We start from the raw sequence: 20,232 nt of genomic DNA on the forward strand, positions 1-20,232 counted from the left end.
TTTAAAAGTTATTGAGAATGCTGCTAAACTGAAGCTTTAGCATAATATTTCCTTATGGAAGATAGCTTTTTAAAATTGAGATATAACTGACATGTAACATTGTACAATTGTACAACACATTGATGCATATACTGAAATATGACTACCACCAAAGTGTTAACTAACACTTCTATCACATCACATAGTTATCATTTCTGTTTTGTGGTGAGAACATTTAAGATATACTCTCTTAGTAACTTTGAAATTTATAATACAGCATTGTTGACTGTAATCACAATGCTGGACATTAGAGCTCCAAAACTTATTCATCTTTTAGTTGTGAATTTGTATCCTTCAACGACATTTCTCTAGTTCTCCCCAGCCCAAGCCCCTGGTAACCACCATTCTATTGTCTATTTCTATGAGTTCAACTAAAGATAGCTTCCCCCACACCCCCGCCTTTTTTTATAAATTTTTTTTAACGTTTATTTATTTTTGAGACAGAGAGAGACAGAGCATGAATGGCGGAGGGGCAGAGAGAGGGAGAAACAGAATCAGAAGCAGGCTCCAGGCTCTGAGCCATCAGCCCAGAGCCCAATGACGGGGCTCGAACACAGACTGCGAAATCGTGACCTGAGCTGAAGTCGGACGCTTAACCGACTGAGCCACCCAGGCGCCCCATTTTTTTTAAATTTTTTTTAACGTTTATTTATTTTTGAGACAGAGAGAGACAGAGCAACCCACCTTTTTTTAAATTTAAATTTTAGTTACTTAACATAGAGTGCAATATTGGTTTCAGAAGTAGAGTTCAGTGATTCAGCACTTACATATAACACCGAGTGCTCATCACAAGTACCCTCCCTAGTACCCATCACCCATCTAGCCCATCTGCCACCCACCTCCCTCCATCAACCCATAGTTTGTTCTCTGTCATTAAGAGTCTCTGGTGGTTTGTTTCCCCTCTTTCTCCCTCTCCCCACATGTTTATCTGTTTTGTTTTTTAAATTCCACATATGAGTGAAATCATATAGTACTTGTCTTTCTGATTGACTTATTTTGCTTAGCATAATACATTCTAACTCCATCCACATCATTGCAATTGGCAAGATTTCATTCTTTTTTTTTTTTTAATTTTTTTTTTCAACGTTTATTTATTTTTGGGACAGAGAGAGACCGAGCATGAACGGGGGAGGGGCAGAGAGAGAGGGAGACACAGAATCGGAAACAGGCTCCAGGCTCTGAGCCATCAGCCCAGAGCCTGACACGGGGCTCGAACTCTCGGACCGCGAGATCGTGACCTGGCTGAAGTCGGACGCTTAACCGACTGCGCCACCCAGGCGCCACAAGATTTCGTTCTTTTTGATGGCTGAGTAATATCCCATTGTATATATATACACCACATCTTTATCCATTCATCAGTCCTTGGACAGTTGCGCTCTCTCTATAGTTTGGCTATTGTTGATAATGCTGCTATAAACATCGGGGTGCATATACCCCTTCAAATCTGTTCTTTTGTATCCTTTGGGTAAATACCTAATAGCATAGTTGCTGGATCAGAAGTTAGTTCTATTTTTAGTTTCTTGAAGAATCTCCATACTGTTTTCCAGAGTAGCTGCACCAGTTTGCATTCCCACCAACAGTGCAAGAGGGCTCCCCTTTCTCTACATCCTCACCACACCCGTTGTTTCTTGTGTTGTTAATTTTAGCCATTCTGACAGGTGTGAGGTGGTATCTCAGTTTGGTTTTGATTTGTATTTCCCTGATGATGAGTGATGTTCAGCATCTTTTCATGTGTCTGTTAGCCATATAGATGTCTTTTTTGGAAAAGTATTCATGTCTTCTGCCCATATCTTAACTGGGTTGTTTTTTTGTGTGTTCAGCTTGATAAGTTCTTTATAATGATAGCTTTTAAAAAGAACATGTACAGGGGCGCCTGGGTGGCGCAGTCGGTTAAGCGTCCGACTTCAGCCAGGTCATGATCTCGCGGTCCGTGAGTTCGAGCCCCGTGTCGGGCTCTGGGCTGATGGCTCAGAGCCTGGAGCCTGTTTCCGATTCTGTGTCTCCCTCTCTCTCTGCCCCTCCCCCGTTCATGCTCTGTCTCTCTCTGTCCCAAAAATTAATAAATGTTGAAAAAATAAAAAAATAAAAAAATAAATAAATAAAATAAAAAGAACATGTACAGTAAGACCATATTCTTAGCTATTTTCAGAATTCCCACATGATTTGAGCCTCATTAGAATCTGTTCCCTCTCCCTATTCCAAGAACAATTCCAAGAGCAGGGGCTTGTTGAGCCTCTATGTTCTCAAGTACATAGTTCAAAAATATATTTACATTTAGCAAAACTTTAAAGTTGTTCTTTAAAACTGCATTTTAATATAATACCTACTTGATTTTGATCCTTGTTAAAAATAAAATTCAGTGGTACCCACATTCGAAAGATCAGTTAAATTGTTGAGGATTATACATCCACATGCTTACGGAAAATATAAAAGGTATCAGAGAATGAAATAAAGCCAGAACAAAGAAAATTATGCTCCACCAACTAGTTTCCTTTTCTGTCTCCATAGGCAAAAATACCACCTTTGTAGTTGCTGGAGCCATACTCCTTATACAATTAACAAAAGGCTGGGAGAGAGGGAAGATGGCGGCATAGGAGGACGCTGGGCTCACCGCGCGTCCTGCTGATCAATTAGATTCCACCTACACCTGCCTAAATAACCCAGAAAACCGCCAGAGGATTAGCAGCACGGAGTCTCCGGAGCCAAGCGCAGACGAGAGGCCCACGGAAGAGGGTAGGTAGGGCGGCGAGGCGGTGCGCGCTCCACGGACTGGCAGGAGGGAGCCGGGGCGGAGGGGCGGCTCGCTGGCCAAGCAGAGCCCCCGAGTCTGGCTGGCAAAAGCGGAGGGGACGGACGGACGGAGTGTGTTCCGACAGCAAGCGCGACTTAGCGTCTGGGAGGTCATAAGTTAACAGCTTTGCTCAGAAAACGGGAAGGCTGGAGGACAAAGGGAGGGAGAGCTGCTGAGCCCCCAATGACAGAGCTCAGTTTGGTGGGGAACAAAGGCACTTGCCAAGGCCATCTCCCCCGCCCATCCCCCAGCCAAAATCCCAAAGGGAACCAGTTCCTGCCAGGGAACTTGCTCGCTACTCGCAAACACCCAACTCTGTGCTTCTGCGGAGCCAAACCTCCAGCAGCGGATCTGACTCCCTCCTGCTGCCACAGGGCCCCTCCTGAAGTGGATCACCTAAGGAAAAGCGAGCTAAGCCTGCCCCTCCTGCCCCCGTGCACCTTGCCTACCCACCCCAGCTAATACGCCAGATCCCCAGCACCACAAGCCTGGCAGTGTGCAAGTAGCCCGGACAGGCCACGCCACCCCACAGTGAATCCCGCCCTTAGTAGAGGGGATGAGAAGGCACACAACAGTCTGGCTGTGGCCCCAGCAGTGGGCTGGGGGCAGACATCAGGTCGGACTGCGGCCCTGCCCCCCAACTCCAGTTATACACCACAGCACAGGGGAAGTGCCCTGCAGGTTCTCACCACTCCAGGGACTATCCAAAATGACCAAGCGGAAGCATTCCCCTCAGAAGAATCTCCAGGAAATAACAACAGCTAATGAACTGATCAAAAAGGATTTAAATAATATAACAGAAAGTGAATTTAGAATAATAGTCATAAAATTAATCGCTGGGCTTGAAAACAGTATAGAGGACAGCAGAGAACCTCTTGCTACAGAGATCAAGGGACTAAGGAACAGTCACGAGGAGCTGAAAAGCGCTTTAAACGAAATGCAAAGCAAAATGGAAACCATGACAGCTCGGATTGAAGAGGCAGAGGAGAGAATAGGTGAACTAGAAGATAAAGTTATGGAAAAAGAGGAAGCTGAGAGAAAGAGAGATAAAAAAATCCAGGAGTATGAGGGGAAAATTAGAGAACTAAGTGATACACTAAAAAGAAATAATATACGCATAATTGGTATCCCAGAGGAGGAAGAGAGAGGGAAAGGTGCTGAAGGGGTACTTGAAGAAATTATAGCTGAGAACTTCCTAGAACTGGGGAAGGAAAAAGGCATTGAAATCCAAGAGGCACAGAGAACTCCCTTCAGACGTTACTTGAATCGATGTTCTGCACAACATATCATAATGAAACTGGCAAAATACAAGGATAAAAAGAAAATTCTGAAAGCAGCAAGGGATAAACGTGCCCTCACATATAAAGGGAGACCTATAAGACTCGTGACTGATCTCCCTTTTGAAACTTGGCAGTCCAGAAAGAATTGGCACGATATCTTCAGTGTGCTAAACAGGAAAAATATGCAGCTGAGAATCCTTTATCCAGCAAGTCTGTCATTTAGAATAGAAGGAGAGATAAAGGTCTTCCCAAACAAACAAAAACTAAAGGAATTTGTCACCACTAAACCAGCCCTACAAGAGATCCTAAGGGGGATCCTGTGAGACAAAGTACCAGAGACATCACTACAATCATAAAACATACAGACATCACAATGACTCTAAACCCGTATCTTTCTATAATAACACTGAATGTAAATGGATTAAATGCGCCAACCAAAAGACATAGGGTATCAGAATGGATAAAAAACAAGACCCATCTATTTGCTTTCTACAAGAGACTCATTTTAGACCTGAGGACACCTTTAGATTGAGAGTGAGGGGATGGAGAACTATTTACCATGCTACTGGAAGCCAAAAGAAAGCTGGAGTAGCCATACTTATATCAGACAAACTAGACTTTAAATTAAAGGCTGTAACAAGAGATGAAGAAGGGCATTATATAATAATTACAGGGTCTATCCATCAGGAAGAACTAACAATTATAAATGTCTATGCGCCGAATACCGGAGCCCCCAAATATATAAAACAATTACTCACAAACATAAGCAACCTTATTGATAAGAATGTGGTAATTGCAGGGGACTTTAACACCCCACTTACAGAAATGGATAGATCATCTAGACACACGGTCAATAAAGAAACAAGGGCCCTGAATGAGACATTGGATCAGATGGACTTGACAGATATATTTAGAACTCTGCATCCCAAAGCAACAGAATATACTTTCTTCTCGAGTGCACATGGAACATTCTCCAAGATAGATCATATACTGGGTCACAAAACAGCCCTTCATAAGTTTACAAGAATTGAAATTATACCATGCATACTTTCAGACCACAATGCGATGAAGCTTGAAATCAACCACAGGAAAAAGTCTGGAAAACCTCCAAAAGCATGGAGGTTAAAGAACACCCTACTAACGAATGAGTGGGTCAACCAGGCAATTAGAGAAGAAATTAAAAAATATATGGAAACAAACGAAAATGAAAATACAACAATCCAAACGCTTTGGGACACAGCGAAGGCAGTCCTGAGAGGAAAATACATTGCAATCCAGGCCTATCTCAAGAAACAAGAAAAATCCCAAATACAAAATCTAACAGCACACCTAAAGGAAATAGAAGCAGAACAGCAAAGGCAGCCTAAACCCAGCAGAAGAAGAGAAATAATAAAGATCAGAGCAGAAATAAACAATATAGAATCTAAAAAATCTGTAGAGCAGATCAACGAAACCAAGAGTCGTTTTTTTGAAAAAATAAACAAAATTGACAAACCTCTAGCCAGGCTTCTCAAAAAGAAAAGGGAGATGACCCAAATAGATAAAATCATGAATGAAAAGGGAATTATTACAACCAATCCCTCAGAGATACAAACAATTATCAGGGAATACTATGAAAAATTATATGCCAACAAATTGGACAACCTGGAAGAAATGGACAAATTCCTAAACACCCACACTCTTCCGAAACTCAATCAGGAGGAAATAGAAAGCTTGAGCAGACCCATAACCAGCGAAGAAATTGAATCGGTTATCAAAAATCTCCCAACAAATAAGAGTCCAGGACCAGATGGCTTCCCAGGGGAGTTCTACCAGACGTTTAAAGCAGAGATAATACCTATCCTTCTCAAGCTATTCCAAGAAATAGAAAGGGAAGGAAAACTTCTAGACTCATTCTATGAAGCCAGTATTACTTTGATTCCTAAACCAGACAGAGACCCAGTAAAAAAAAGAGAACTACAGGCCAATATCCCTGATGAATATGGATGCAAAAATTCTCAATAAGATACTAGCAAATCGAATTCAACGGCATATAAAAAGAATTATTCACCATGATCAAGTGGGATTCATTCCTGGGATGCAGGGCTGGTTCAACACTCGCAAATCAATCAACGTGATACATCACATTAACAAAAAAAAAAAGAGAAGAACCATATGATCCTGTCAATCGATGCAGAAAAGGCCTTTGACAAAATCCAGCACCCTTTCTTAATAAAAACCCTTGAGAAAGTCGGGATAGAAGGAACATACTTAAAGATCATAAAAGCCATTTATGAAAAGCCCACAGCTAACATCATCCTCAATGGGGAAAAACTGAGAGTTTTTTCCCTGAGATCAGGAACACGACAGGGATGCCCACTCTCACCGCTGTTGTTTAACATAGTGCTGGAAGTTCTAGCATCAGCAATCAGACAACAAAAGGAAATCAAAGGCATCAAAATTGGCAAAGATGAAGTCAAGCTTTCGCTTTTTGCAGATGACATGATATTATACATGGAAAATCCAATAGACTCCACCAAAAGTCTGCTAGAACTGATACATGAATTCAGCAAAGTCGCAGGATACAAAATCAATGTACAGAAATCAGTTGCATTCTCATACACTAACAATGAAGCAACAGAAAGACAAATAAAGAAACTGATCCCATTCACAATTGCACCAAGAAGCATAAAATACCTCGGAATAAATCTAACCAAAGATGTAAAAGATCTGTATGCTGAAAACTATAGAAAGCTTATGAAGGTAATTGAAGAAGATATAAAGAAATGGAAAGACATTCCCTGCTCATGGATTGGAAGAATAAATATTGTCAAAATGTCAATACTACCCAAAGCTATCTACACATTCAATGCAATCCCAATCAAAATTGCACCAGCATTCTTCTCGAAACTAGAACAAGCAATCCTAAAATTCATATGGAACCACAAAAGTCCCCGAATAGCCAAAGGAATTTTGAAGAAGAAGACCAAAGCAGGAGGCATCACAATCCCAGACTTTAGCCTCTACTACAAAGCTGTCATCATCAAGACAGCATGGTATTGGCACAAAAACAGACACATAGACCAATGGAATAGAATAGAAACCCCAGAACTAGACCCACAAACGTATGGCCAACTCATCTTTGACAAAGCAGGAAAGAACATCCAATGGAAAAAAGACAGTCTCTTTAACAAATGGTGCTGGGAGAACTGGACAGCAACATGCAGAAGGTTGAAACTAGACCACTTTCTCACACCATTCACAAAAATAAACTCAAAATGGACAAAGGACCTGAATGTGAGACAGGAAACCATCAAAACCTTAGAGGAGAAAGCAGGAAAAGACCTCTCTGACCTCAGCCGTAGCAATCTCTTACTCGACACATCCCCAAAGGCAAGGGAATTAAAAGCAAAAGTGAATTACTGGGACCTTATGAAGATAAAAAGCTTCTGCACAGCAAAGGAAACAACCAACAAAACTAAAAGGCAACCAACGGAATGGGAAAAGATATTTGCAAATGACATATCGGACAAAGGGCTAGTATCCAAAATCTATAAAGAGCTCACCAAACTCCACACCCGAAAAACAAATAACCCAGTGAAGAAATGGGCAGAAAACATGAATAGACACTTCTCTAAAGAAGACATCCGGATGGCCAACAGGCACATGAAAAGATGTTCAGCGTCGCTCCTCATCAGGGAAATACAAATCAAAACCACACTCAGATATCACCTCACGCCAGTCAGAGTGGCCAAAATGAACAAATCAGGAGACTATAGATGCTGGCGTGGATGTGGAGAAACGGGAACCCTCTTGCACTGTTGGTGGGAATGCAAATTGGTGCAGCCGCTCTGGAAAGCAGTGTGGAGGTTCCTCAGAAAATTAAAAATAGACCTACCCTATGACCCAGCAATAGCACTGCTAGGAATTTATCCAAGGGATACAGGAGTACTGATGCATAGGGGCACTTGTACCCCAATGTTTATAGCAGCACTCTCAACAATAGCCAAATTATGGAAAGAGCCTAAATGTCCATCAACTGATGAATGGATAAAGAAATTGTGGTTTATATACACAATGGAATACTACGTGGCAATGAGAAAAAATGAAATATGGCCTTTTGTAGCAACGTGGATGGAACTGGAGAGTGTGATGCTAATTGAAATAAGCCATACAAAGAAAGACAGATACCCTATGGTTTCACTCTTATGTGGATCCTGAGAAACTTAACAGAAACCCATGGGGGAGGGGAAGGAAAAAAAAAAAAAGAGGTTAGAGTGGGAGAGAGCCAAAGCATAAGAGACTGTTAAAAACTGAGAACAAACTGAGGGTTGATGGGGGGTGGGAGGGAGGGGTGGGTGGGTGATGGGTATTGAGGAGGGCACCTTTTGGGATGAGCACTGGGTGTCGTATGGAAACCAATTTGACAATAAATTTCATATATTATAAAAAAAAAAAAGGCTGGCTGGTGGGCTCTTCGTGAATTGTTTTCTAGGAGGCTCAAGACATCTAATGATAGCATTATAATTGGAAATAATTTTCTTTTCTCCAGAATATCTATCTCAAAGAAAAAAATGAATATTATCTGACTTTTTGTTATAACTGTAGTCATTTTATAAGAAAGCCAGAATAAAATACTGTTTTATGTTACCTAATTACTAGCCTAATATATAAAAATTACTCTTTATATATTAATTCTATTCTTATGAATGAGTTGTAGTACTGAAAAGACTGACAGGTCTCATTTGGAACAAACTTATATTGTTCTAATGTATATGTGATTATGTAGATATGGGCTGAAGGTTTCAGTTACTCACTTGCTCAACTAGTATTTATTAACACCTTGACAATATGGTCAACAATAAGGAAATGAACAACTCAATTTAAAAAATGGGCCAAAAACCTGAACAGATACCTCACTAAAGAAGACATACAGAAGGCAAGTAAGCACATGAAAACATACTCAACATCATATATCATTGGGGAATGACACGTTAAAACAACAACGAGATACCACGGTACACCTATTAGAATGACCAAAATCCAAAACACTGACAACACTAAATACTGGTGAGGATGTGGAGTAATAGGAACTCTCATTCACTGCGGGTGGGAATGTAAAGTGACACTATAGAACACAGTCTGGCAGTTTCTTACAAAACTAAACATACTCTTCCCGTGTAATCCAGCAGTTACGCTCCTTGGTATTTATCCAAATGAATTGTCACGTCCACACAAAAATCTGCACACAGATATTTATAGCACAGCTTTATTCATAATTGCCAAAACTGGGAAGCAACCAGGATGCCGTTCAATAGGTGAATGAATAAATAAACTGTGGTACATCCAGACAATGGAATATTATTCAGTGCTAAAAATCAATGAGCTGTCAGGCCAAGAAAAGACATGGAGGAAGCTAAAATGCATCTTCCTGAGTGAAAAAAGCCGATCTGATTCCAACTATATGACATTCTAGAAAAGGCAAAATTACAGAAGCAGTCAACAGCTAGTGGTTGTCAGGAGTTAGTAGGGAGGGAGGGATTAATAGGCAGAACACAGAAGATATTTAGAGCAGTGAAACTATTCTATCTGATAGTGGTGGATATACGTCATTATACATTTGTCATGGTAGATATGACAAATGGTGGATATATGGTGGATATCCATGTCATGGTGGATATATGTCATTATACATTTGTCAAAACCATAGAATGCACAGCACCTAGGGTGAACCTTAATGTAAAATATGGACTTTGGGTGACTATGATGTGTCAGTGTTGGTTCATTGATTGTAACACATGTACCACCCTGGTAGGGGATGCTGACAGTGGGGGAGGCTGTGCATGGGCAGGGAGAGGGGGTATATGGGAACTCCTTGTACCTCCCACTCAATTTTACCGTGAACCTAAAACTACTCTAAAAAATAAATTTTATTAATTGAAAAGAAAATGGAACTGTAGCACCTGGGTGGCTTAGTCGGTTAAGTGCCCAACTCTTGATTTCAGCTCAGGTCATGATCTCACAGAAAGTTTGAGCCCCTCTAGTCAGGCTCTGTGCTGACAGCACAGAGCCTGCTTGGGATTCTCTCTCTCTCTCTCTCTCTCTCTCTCTCTGCCCCTCCCCTGCTTGTCTGTTCTCTCTTTCTTTCTCAAAAATAAACAAACAAACAAATTAATAAATAAAAAGAAAATGGAACTATCAAGTTAAAGGCGGGGGGGGGGGGGCGGTGTGGGAAGCTCCTTCTGGTTCCTGAACAGAGAATGGACTGGAGGTGAGCAGGAGCAGGAGTGGAAGGAGCCACTGTGGTAATTCAGTGAGAGATGACAGTAACTTGGAAATAAATGTGACAGCAGAAAAAGGGAGAGGTGGACAGATTCAGATGTATTTTGGTGATAGAACTGACAGAGTTTGCTGAGGGGTTGAATCTGCTGTTAAAGGAAAGGGACAATCTTGGATGCCCCTGGGTGACTACTGATACTATTTACTGAGAAATGGAAAATAGGGCGGTGGGGGTGGCTGGGGCACACAGGGGGTTTTGGAGGAGGAAGTCAAGAGTTCCACTGTAGTTACATTGAGTATGAGATGTCTGACATAGTCAGCTAGAGATACTAAGTAAGTTATTTTTTGTTTTTACTTTGTGGAAATAGAAATTTCACTCTCTGATGCCATCATTTTTTAAGTGACCTTTCCTGCTTTGGATTTTTTTTAAATGTTTATTTATTTATTTTATTTTATTTTTGCATAACTGAAGGGCTTATTTTTTTTTTTAAGAATAAAAGACAAATCTGATTCAAATATGTATCAAGTGTCAAATTCTCCAGAAAATTGCTTGCAGTTTTGGTATGAGTTTTTCCAACTCTATTTCCACCCCTTACAGAGATTTTGATGATTTTGAGGCCAAGTTTCAGACAGGTTAGGTTCAGATACAAAGTTTTTCTTCCAGAGGGAGCTGGATGGCTCAGTTGGTTAAGTGTCTGACTCTGGCTCTGGTCATGATCTCACGGTTCATAGCACACAGGGCTCTATGCTAACAACTAAGAGTCTGGAGCCTGCTTCGGATTCTGTGTCTCCCTCTCTCTCTCTGCTCCTCCCCTGCTCATGCTCTGACTCTTTTTTTGAAAAATAAATAAATAAACATTTTTAAAAAAACCAAAACAAAGTTCTAGTAGAAGCAACACTCAAAACCTGGGTCCAGAAGAACACAAGCTCCACTGGGATACAGAGTCACATACCGATTTTATGACTTCTAACCCTGCATGGTACAGAGATGTTTATTTCTCAGTTGGTCTTACTAACCTGAGCATGTAAGGGCCAGGGCTTTTGTACCCCTAGCGTTAGCGTATATGTACTATTAGAATATTTGTGTACAGGATTAACAAATAAGTAAATCTTCTTCACAGAGAGATAAGTTATGAGAAGAAATGGGAAAGATCAGGAAGAAAGCCAACTTTCAGCCACTGGGTTTTTCATACAGGTACAATGCTCTTACCTGAAGTCAAGCCAATGGTAACAACTATAACCAAGCATCCGGTGGTCTTCTCTATGCAATGGTAAACAACTAGTCTTACTGATTTCTTTCACTGAATTGACTGAATGTAATAATTTAGTAGTAATTGAGCAGATGCTCCTTCCTCAAAGGATGATACAGTGTCCATGTTAGGTATAGTTTGACGATGTCCATAGACACTTTCATGAAAGCTCTAGATTTTACTTTAGAGCTTTAGAGATTTTTATGCTTTTATTGGCCTTTAATGGGAGGTTTTTTTCTTTCAATCAGAGAATATTCACACTCTAAATTAAAAAAAATCTTTTGGGGGCGCCTGGGTGGCTCAGTCGGTTAAGCGTCCAACTTCGGCTCAGGTCATGATCTCGCGGTCCGTGAGTTCGAGCCCCGCGTCAGGCTCTGTGCTTACAGCTCAGAGCCTGGAGCCTGCTTCACATTCTGTGTCTCCCTCTCTCTCTGCCCCTTCCTTGTTCATACTGTGTCTCTGTCTCAAAAATAAACGTTAAAAAAAAAATTAAAAAAATAAATAAATAAAAATAAAAAAAATCTTTTGGTGTTTAAGGAAAAAGAAATATCACTAATTTTTTGTGATTGTAATTCATTCACTTAAATATTTTTAAAAAATTTAAGTTTATTTATTTATCTTGAGAGAGAGTGTGCAAGGGGGGGAGAGGGAGAGAGAGAGAGAGAGAGAGAGAATCCCAAGCAGGCTCTGCACTGTCAGCACAGAGCCTGATGTGGAGCTCAAACTCACAAACCCTGAGGTCATGACCTGAGCTGAAGTCAGATGCTTAACCGACTGAGCCATTCAGGCACCCCACACTTAACAAATATATGATTGACTACTGTCCTGAGGACTCCTCTGTGCTACCAACAAAACAATTCTCTTCTAGAGTTTGCATCCTGGCAGGAAAAGATAAAGTCGATGCTTTTATGTCAAATGTGCAAGATTCCAGGATAGTAGTTACCTTATAACCTCGCAAAATTCCTCAGATTGCAGCATTTCAGATCTGGTGATAGAGACAAAACTCCAGTGACTGGAAACCCTTGGCTGGATTGTGGGAACATATACACATCCTTTTATCCATTTATCCTTTTGCCTCTCTGTTCAATTACCAGTTCCCCTCCTGACACAGAAAAAGGATAGACAAAACAAACAAACAGAGAATGAGAGTTGGGGCGGGCTGAGGGCAAAATAACCTGTGAAGACAAAGTTTTACTAATCCGGCTGAGTCTACACAACACTTAAGGGCTCTGAATAAACATATTAGTATCCCTGAAGCCCTTGCGGAACATGTTTCCCTCATATATATGAGAGCTGGTTTTGACCTCTTCCTTTTACCCAGGCCAGCTCCTAAGCGATACCTGGTTACTCTCATTCTTGGAAGGTAGGGGATTTCAAAAGATTTAGGTCGAAATTACTTTTCACATACTTTCTAATTTAAATGTCATACTGATCTCCTGCAGCCTTTTCCAGGTAATAAGGATTAAGGTGATTGTACAATGTTGATATTAACAAATTTGCAGGGACTATAGCATTGCACTTTATGCCCACAAAATTTACATCCTCATGAAAAACTTACTAGACAGAATTTTCTCAAAATAAGAAGGATTAAGATAGACTGACTTAAAATAGACAAAAACTTAAGGTATCCCAGGATACCCCAAAAAGACTGGGTTAACATCCTTTGGTGCAGTGAAACAATGGAACAAGGAAAGACTGAAGTGACCAGCTAGAGGAGAACAAGTCACAAAGGAAACAAAGGGGCCTCTGTGATTTTTATTTTTATTTTATTTTCCTTTTTTTTTTTTTTTAATGTTTACTTACTTTGAGAGAGAGAGAGCACGAGCCGGGGAGGGGCAAAGAGAGGGAGAGAGAGAAACCCAAGCAGGCTCCACATTCAGTCCACAGTCCAATGCAGGGCTTAATCTCACCACTTCCAGATCATGACCTGAGCCAAAATGAAGAATGGGGTCCCTCCACCTACTGAGCCACCTAGGTGCACCTGTAATTTTTCTTTTTCTTTCTTTTTTTTTTTTTCAACGTTTATTTTATTTATTTTTGGGACAGAGAGAGACAGAGCATGAACGGGGGAGGGGCAGAGAGAGAGGGAGACACAGAATCGGAAACAGGCTCCAGGCCCTGAGCTGTCAGCACAGAGCCTGACGCGGGGCTCGAACTCACGGACCGTGAGATCATGATCTGAGCCGAAGTCGGACGCTTAACCGACTGCGCCACCAAGGCGCCCCTCTGTTTTTCTTTTTTTAAACTTTTACTTATTTTTGAGAGATGGAGAGACACAGAGTGCGAGCGGGGGAAGGGACAGAGAGAGAGAGAGAGAGACATCCCTGAAATCTTTCAATTAAAAAAAAAATTAATGGGGCGTCTGGGTGGCTTGGTCGGTTAAGTGTCTGACCCTTGGTTTGGCTCAGGTCGTGGTCCCAGGATCCTGGGATTGAGCCCTACCTCAGGCTCTGACAGCACAAAGCCTGCTTGAGATTCTCTCTCTCCCTCTCTCTCTGCCACTTCCCTTTTCACACTCTCTCTGTCTCTCTCAAAATAAATAAATAAACTTAAAGTCAATAGACTTTATTTTAGAGTGAAATTGAATAAATAAATATGCATCCATTTTTATTGTTATAATTTCAGAACTGTTTTATCTTAGTTTCTTATTGGTACTTAAACGTCAATGGTTTGAAACATTACATCTTTTAATTTTTCCTGGCATATGTTTATTGATCTGTAAACATACACAAAAGATGTTTCTTTAATAAATCCTGCTATTCTTTTGTAATGTAAGGAACCCCTTTCCTACCATGGAGACTACCTGTCAACCTTAAGTAGCATGAACAGATCTCAAGCATCTGGAAAAGCAGCTATGATGGTGGTGTAGAAGCTCAGAGCAGAGACCCCTAAGAAGGAGGCTGTTACAGATGGGGGGAGGGTGGTAAGAACCTCACAAGGCATGGGAAGATGATGAGGAAATGAATTCAGAAGCCCCTTCAGAGGACAACAGCCTTGATAGCAAATTTCACATGGGTAAGAGAGAGGAACCAGTCAGAATGGAGTCTGCACATTCTAGTTTGTCTGATGAGGTGAACGCTGATGCCATTCACGGATACATACGGCAGGGAGCAAGCTGAGTTGTTCTGGGAAGAGAATGATCAGAAAGACATGGTTGGACCCTGGACATTTTGATCTTGAGTTACTTGTGAGGTACACAAATGGAGGTTTCCAATTAATATTTGGATATTGAGTCTGGAGCTTAGGAGGAGGGTGGAAATAAAGGTGTACTGTTGTCTGCATGATGTGATAGACAAAGCCCTAGAAGTGTGTAAGAAAAGCTGAGAAAGTGCAAATGGATAAGAGAGAGAACAGTAGATGTAGCATTTGGAGAGGCAACATGCTCACTGGGTAAAAGCTGGGACTTCGAACAACTTACTTAACTTTTCTGTGCCTCAGGTGCTATAGCTGTAAAATGGGTTATTTAATAGTAGTACCTCCCTCATAGAGTGTTGGGGAGATGAATTCATTGTACACAAAATGCTTATTTAGTACAGTACCTGGCACGTAAGACAGGTACTATAATTATCTCACATTATTGGAGTAAGGATCTTTAAGGTATCCGAGTTAAGAGCACTGGGAAAGAGCAACCCAAATCAGAAGATGATGCGAGAGAGGAGTTCTCCAGGAGAGCAGACTGAAAAGTTTCAGCAAGGGGATGGTCAACAGTGTCAAATGTTACACTAAGTTCCCCTAAATAAGGGTTTATGAGAAGTTTTTGGTTCTGTCGGTTAGGGAGTCATTTGTGTCCTTAGAAAGGGCAGGCTCAGAAGAATGGTTTCAGAAGCCAGATTGCAGGGGTTTATGAGAAATGGAAATGACCTCTGTTCAGAGATGGTAAATTGAACACTTTCACTTCCCTCCACTCCTACGCTCCACTGACATAAGAGTAAAGGCTTTTGTTTTGTTTTGCTTTGCTTTGCTTTGCTTTGCTTTGCTTTGGGCATAAACAAACAAAGGGAAAGAAAAGACAAGAGATAAAGGCAACAAAATTTTGGAAACTGGAAAGAAGAGGGATGAGTGTTAATTTTCTTACTACAACCAAAAAACCCCAAAAACTAAGGCAACAATGGAGGAAGGCAAGAAGCAAGCTGAGTTGCTCTACAGAACCCCAGAAAGGCCCAGAAATTGGGGATTTCAGGTGTCTCTGAAATCAGGGTTGAGAGTGGAGATGAAAACAGATGGTCTGCTTTAGAAGCAGTTAGACTCATCCTTACCCCTTCGTGCTGCCCCATCATGACCTTCCCCAGCCCTGTGTGGCCCAAGGGACTGAAACTCTCTCACTGGAGAAGACACCTGGGGTGAATAGAATGACTTCGATGGTGCAATATCACAGTGAAAACAGGAAGGTTAAGTGGAAGTCCACATGCAGACTGGTAAGACACCCCAGCTTCATTCTTTCACTCTCTTCCCAGGTGCCGCAACCAAGTTTGTTTCTTCTGGGAAGAAGAATGGAAAACTTTTTCTCTGGATGTGTGAGTGCCCCAGAAGAAATAACCTAAACATACTGACATTTAGGGGTCCCCCAATGAAATGACTCAGCCAGATCATCTTACAGTGATGTCCACCAGTTAGCAAGGCTTGTTCACGTGCGGAGCGCTTCCATAGTTTTTCTGTGTGTGTGTCTAAAATCTTAACAAAAGACAAATGGCACCCCAGGTATTTCTCTCTATCTCTCTCATCTTTCCCTGTAGTGTCTACATTGTGGTGTGAGTGCTAAAAGCCAAAGAGAACAAGCCAGAAGAAGTCATGTCCCCTTCAGTGGCCTAGCCTTGGAAGTTCCTCAACATCATTTGTACATCATTCTGATTACAAAGGTCCACCGGGTTCAATTAGAGGCAACATAGTCCCCACCCTTGATGGAGGAGTGTAAGTTGTTATTCTGTAAGAAGGGCACATGGAGTAGGACACAAAAAAGTAATAAAAACAGCTTATACACAAAGGATGGAGAAGGAGAATGACATCACAAGTCCTTAGCAGAGCTGGATGCCAGCAGACAAGGAACAGTGCCTCAGTGAGGAGCAAGGAAGATAACTTTCAACCTAGATTTCTATACTCAGCCAAGCTATGGCTAAAGAGTTAAGACAGGATGAAGACATTTGTATATATTCAACTTTTTTAAATGTTTATTTATTTATTTTTGAGACACAGAGAGCATGAACGGGAGGGGCAGAGAGAGAGGGAGAGAAAGAATCCCAACCAGGCCCCGCTCTGTCAGCACAGAGCCCTGCATGGTGCTCGATCTCATGAACCATGAGATCATGACCTGAACTGAAATCAAGAGTCGGATGCTTAACTGACTGAGCCACCCAGGCACCCCTATATTCAACTTCTCAAAGAATTTATCTTCCATGGCCCTTGGCCAGGAAACTCCTAGAAGCTCCATCAGTATGAAGACATAAACAGAGAATGAAGGAGAGCCAGGAATTGAAGCTCTGAACAGGAAAGAAATTAAGGGAACCCCTACCCCCTAGAATGACAACTGTGCTGTAATTAGGATTAGAGAGGACAGAAGACTCGGGAGTGATGTCCCCATAAATAAGATTCATTTTCTGACATGTTTGAATGCCCTGAGTGATAAGTACATTGGAGGCTGAGAAAACCAAGAAAAAGACAATAGTTAAGTCTAGGGAAAACCAGAAGATTTACATGAAAGTCAATCTGTACATACATGGCTAAACTGTGAGTAAAATCTGCATAGTCATTAAAAAATTAAATGTAATCTCTATTTGGAAGGTAGGAAGCTGTGGGGGGTGCAGTGTACTTAAGGGAGCTAAATCCTAATTTCCAAAGGATAAATTCAACACATAATACTTAAACTTGAAAATAGACTAAAAGTCAAAATAAGCATATTATTAGAAAACGTAGAGACAAATATGCAAAGGAAAAGTGAAAGAGATAAAAGTAGTTGCCATTGGGGAGCAAGATTCAGAGGAGAAATTATTTTTTACTTAATAACTTCTGCGGAAATATTTCACTTAAAAACTGTATACATAGGTGATTTAAATAAAAATTGCTATTTTAAAAATCATGAGTGGAAATTTCTGTCAAAATATGGAGATTTGCAAATGTTCTCTTCCCTTCCCAGTCCCGCTGAAAGCAATAAATCGACTTACAAGAACAAAGAAAATGGAAGAAGAAATGAGAACTAGATAGGAGCTTATACAATTGAAGACAGCGGGCCCCCATTTAGAAAAAAAATACAAAATTGGGTATGAAAATGAATTTGGAAGAAGAAAAGATACCACAACAAAGTACTAGTTTTAAAAATCTAACAGGGGCACCTGGGTGGCTCCGTTGGCTAATCGTCTGACTCTTGGTTTCAGCTCAGGTCATGATCTCACAGTTCTTGAGTTCAAGCCACACATTGGGCTCTGTGTAGGCAGTGCAGAGCCTGCTTGGGATTCTCTCTCTCTCTCTCTCTCTGCTCTTCCCCTGCTCATGCTCCCTCTCTCTGAAAATAAATAAATAAACTTTACAAAAAAATCTAACAAACATCATGAAATTATAAAAATAACAGTATTGGGGGGCCTGGGTGACCCAGTCAGGTAAGCATCCAACTTCTACTCAGGTCATGGTCTCGTGGTTCTTGAGTTCAAGCCCCACATTGGGCTCTGTGCTAACAGCTCAAAACCTGGAGCCTGCTTCGGATTCTGTGTCTCCCTCTCTTTCGGCTCCTCCTCCACTCATGCTCTGTCTCTCCTTCGAAAATAAACACTAAAAATGTAACGAAAAAATAATAAATAATAAAAAACAAGGGTTTTTTTTTAGCTCATTTATTTATTTTGAGAGAGAAAAAGTACAAGTGTGTGAGTGGGGGAGGCAGAGAGGGAGAGAATCCCGAGAAGACTCCATTCTGTCAGCACAGAGCCGATTGCAGGGCTTAATCCCATGAACTGTGAGATCGTGACCTGAGCAGAAATCAAAAGTCAGACGCTTAACCAACTGAGCTACCTAGGTGCCCCCCCTGCCAAATAACAGTGTTTTTATTAACTGCCTTAAACATTTTATAATTCTTTTTTTCTTACATCTTTGGCTATCTACCCTTTGATCTCTTCTTCATGGAATAAAATGTTAAAATATCATTTTCTTTAGAGTGAACAAATTTAGTCTTCCCTCTAGTACTTTTAATCAAAAAAATTTACTATTGGTTTTGAAAACTTTCTTTCAGGGGTGCCTGGGTGGGTCAGTTGGTTAAACATCTGACTTCGATGACCTCACGGTTCGTGGGTTCGAGTCCCGTGTCGGGCTCTGTGCTGACAGCTCAAAGCCTGGAGCCTGCTTTGGATTCTGTGTCTTCTCCTCTCTGTGTTCCTCCCCTGCTCATGCTCTCTCTCTCTCTCTCTCAAAAATAAAGATTAAAAAAAAATTAAAAAGAAGTGGGAAAACTTTCTTTCAGCTTCAAAATTGATTATTGGTAACATGTGAGATTTATTTCAGGACTGTTGCCAAATTTAGGAAAATTGCTAGGACTTTTTTTTTCATATGTAACCTGTAGAACTTAAAAACATTCTTAGTTTTCTTATGCTCTAATTATAAATACATTTGAATTGAGATTATCATTAACCATTTTGTTATTGGTGTCTTTACATCATAGTGACATATTTTGAGTTTGATAGTGTCTTTCTCTGTGTCAGTATTTTTGTATGTCAAATCAGCTGGAAATGTATCTTTTTCTGGTTCTTATGATTCATTCCTCTTCATTCTATGGATTATCAACACTCCAAGAACATATTCATTGTTTCTATGTGAAACATGTACCTTTCTTTTAATCATGGAATGGGGATAATGGTACTTATCCTATTGTATCCTTGGTATGAGCTGAAAGCTTTTTTGATACAATTTGCTTATTAGCACCAGAATAATTCCTATTGATTTAGCTGCTCATTTTTATTGTTTTTGTTTCATATCTCAATAATTTTTAGTGTGGATTTACTCTCAATCCTTTACTACATAACTTATAGATAGCAAAATAAAGTATCCTTTACATGTATATCCAGATGAGGAGTCTGTAATTTCTCATGGACTTTATTGAAGTTACCCTAAATTTATTTCCAAACTTCAATAGTTACACCCTACAAATACCAGACATATACACAAATTCTGATCAATCTTTTTTTGTGTGAATTCCATCAAAAATAGATAAAAGGGGGGGGGCACCTGGGTGGCTCAGTTGGTTGAGTGTCTGACTCTTGATTTCAGCTCAGGTCATGATCCCAGGGTCATAGAATCAAGCCCCAAATCAGGCTCCTTGCTGAGCGTGGAGCCTACTTAGGATTCTCCTTCTCTCTCTCTCTCTCTCTCTCTCTCCCTCTGTCCTTCCCCCTGTTCATGAATGCTCTCTCGCTCTCTCTCTTTCTCTAAAAGAAGAAAAAAACTTAAAAATAGCAGAAAATATGTATGACATGTTTAATAATGATATATACTGAGTTATCAAATATGTGCTGGGAGAAATTGTTTTAACTATGAGAGTCAATGAGAATCAGATTCCTCAATTACAATTTACACGTGACATCCCTGGAATAACTTTCCCCAGACTAGCTTCTGGCTCAGAGTCATGTGACACTGGTCCTGC

At 40.7% G+C, this 20,232-nt stretch overlaps 1 long non-coding RNA gene across 2 annotated transcripts in view; it reads left to right on the plus strand.

Moving 5' to 3' along the window:
• LOC123598331 overlaps positions 1 to 16,818 on the plus strand; it is a 198,645-nt gene extending 181,827 nt beyond the window's left edge. The window contains exons 6-7 of one of the 2 annotated variants that reach the window (XR_006712544.1): positions 16,073 to 16,132; positions 16,352 to 16,818. This is a non-coding gene — a long non-coding RNA (uncharacterized LOC123598331). Of the gene's footprint in view, positions 1 to 16,072 lie in introns of both variants that reach the window. The other variant, XR_006712543.1, reaches the window with a different exon arrangement.
• Positions 16,819 to 20,232: the final 3,414 nt, after the last annotated feature.

The sequence above is a fragment of the Leopardus geoffroyi genome, chromosome C1 (assembly GCF_018350155.1).
Source record: "Leopardus geoffroyi isolate Oge1 chromosome C1, O.geoffroyi_Oge1_pat1.0, whole genome shotgun sequence".
NCBI classification, from domain to species: domain Eukaryota; kingdom Metazoa; phylum Chordata; class Mammalia; order Carnivora; family Felidae; genus Leopardus; species Leopardus geoffroyi.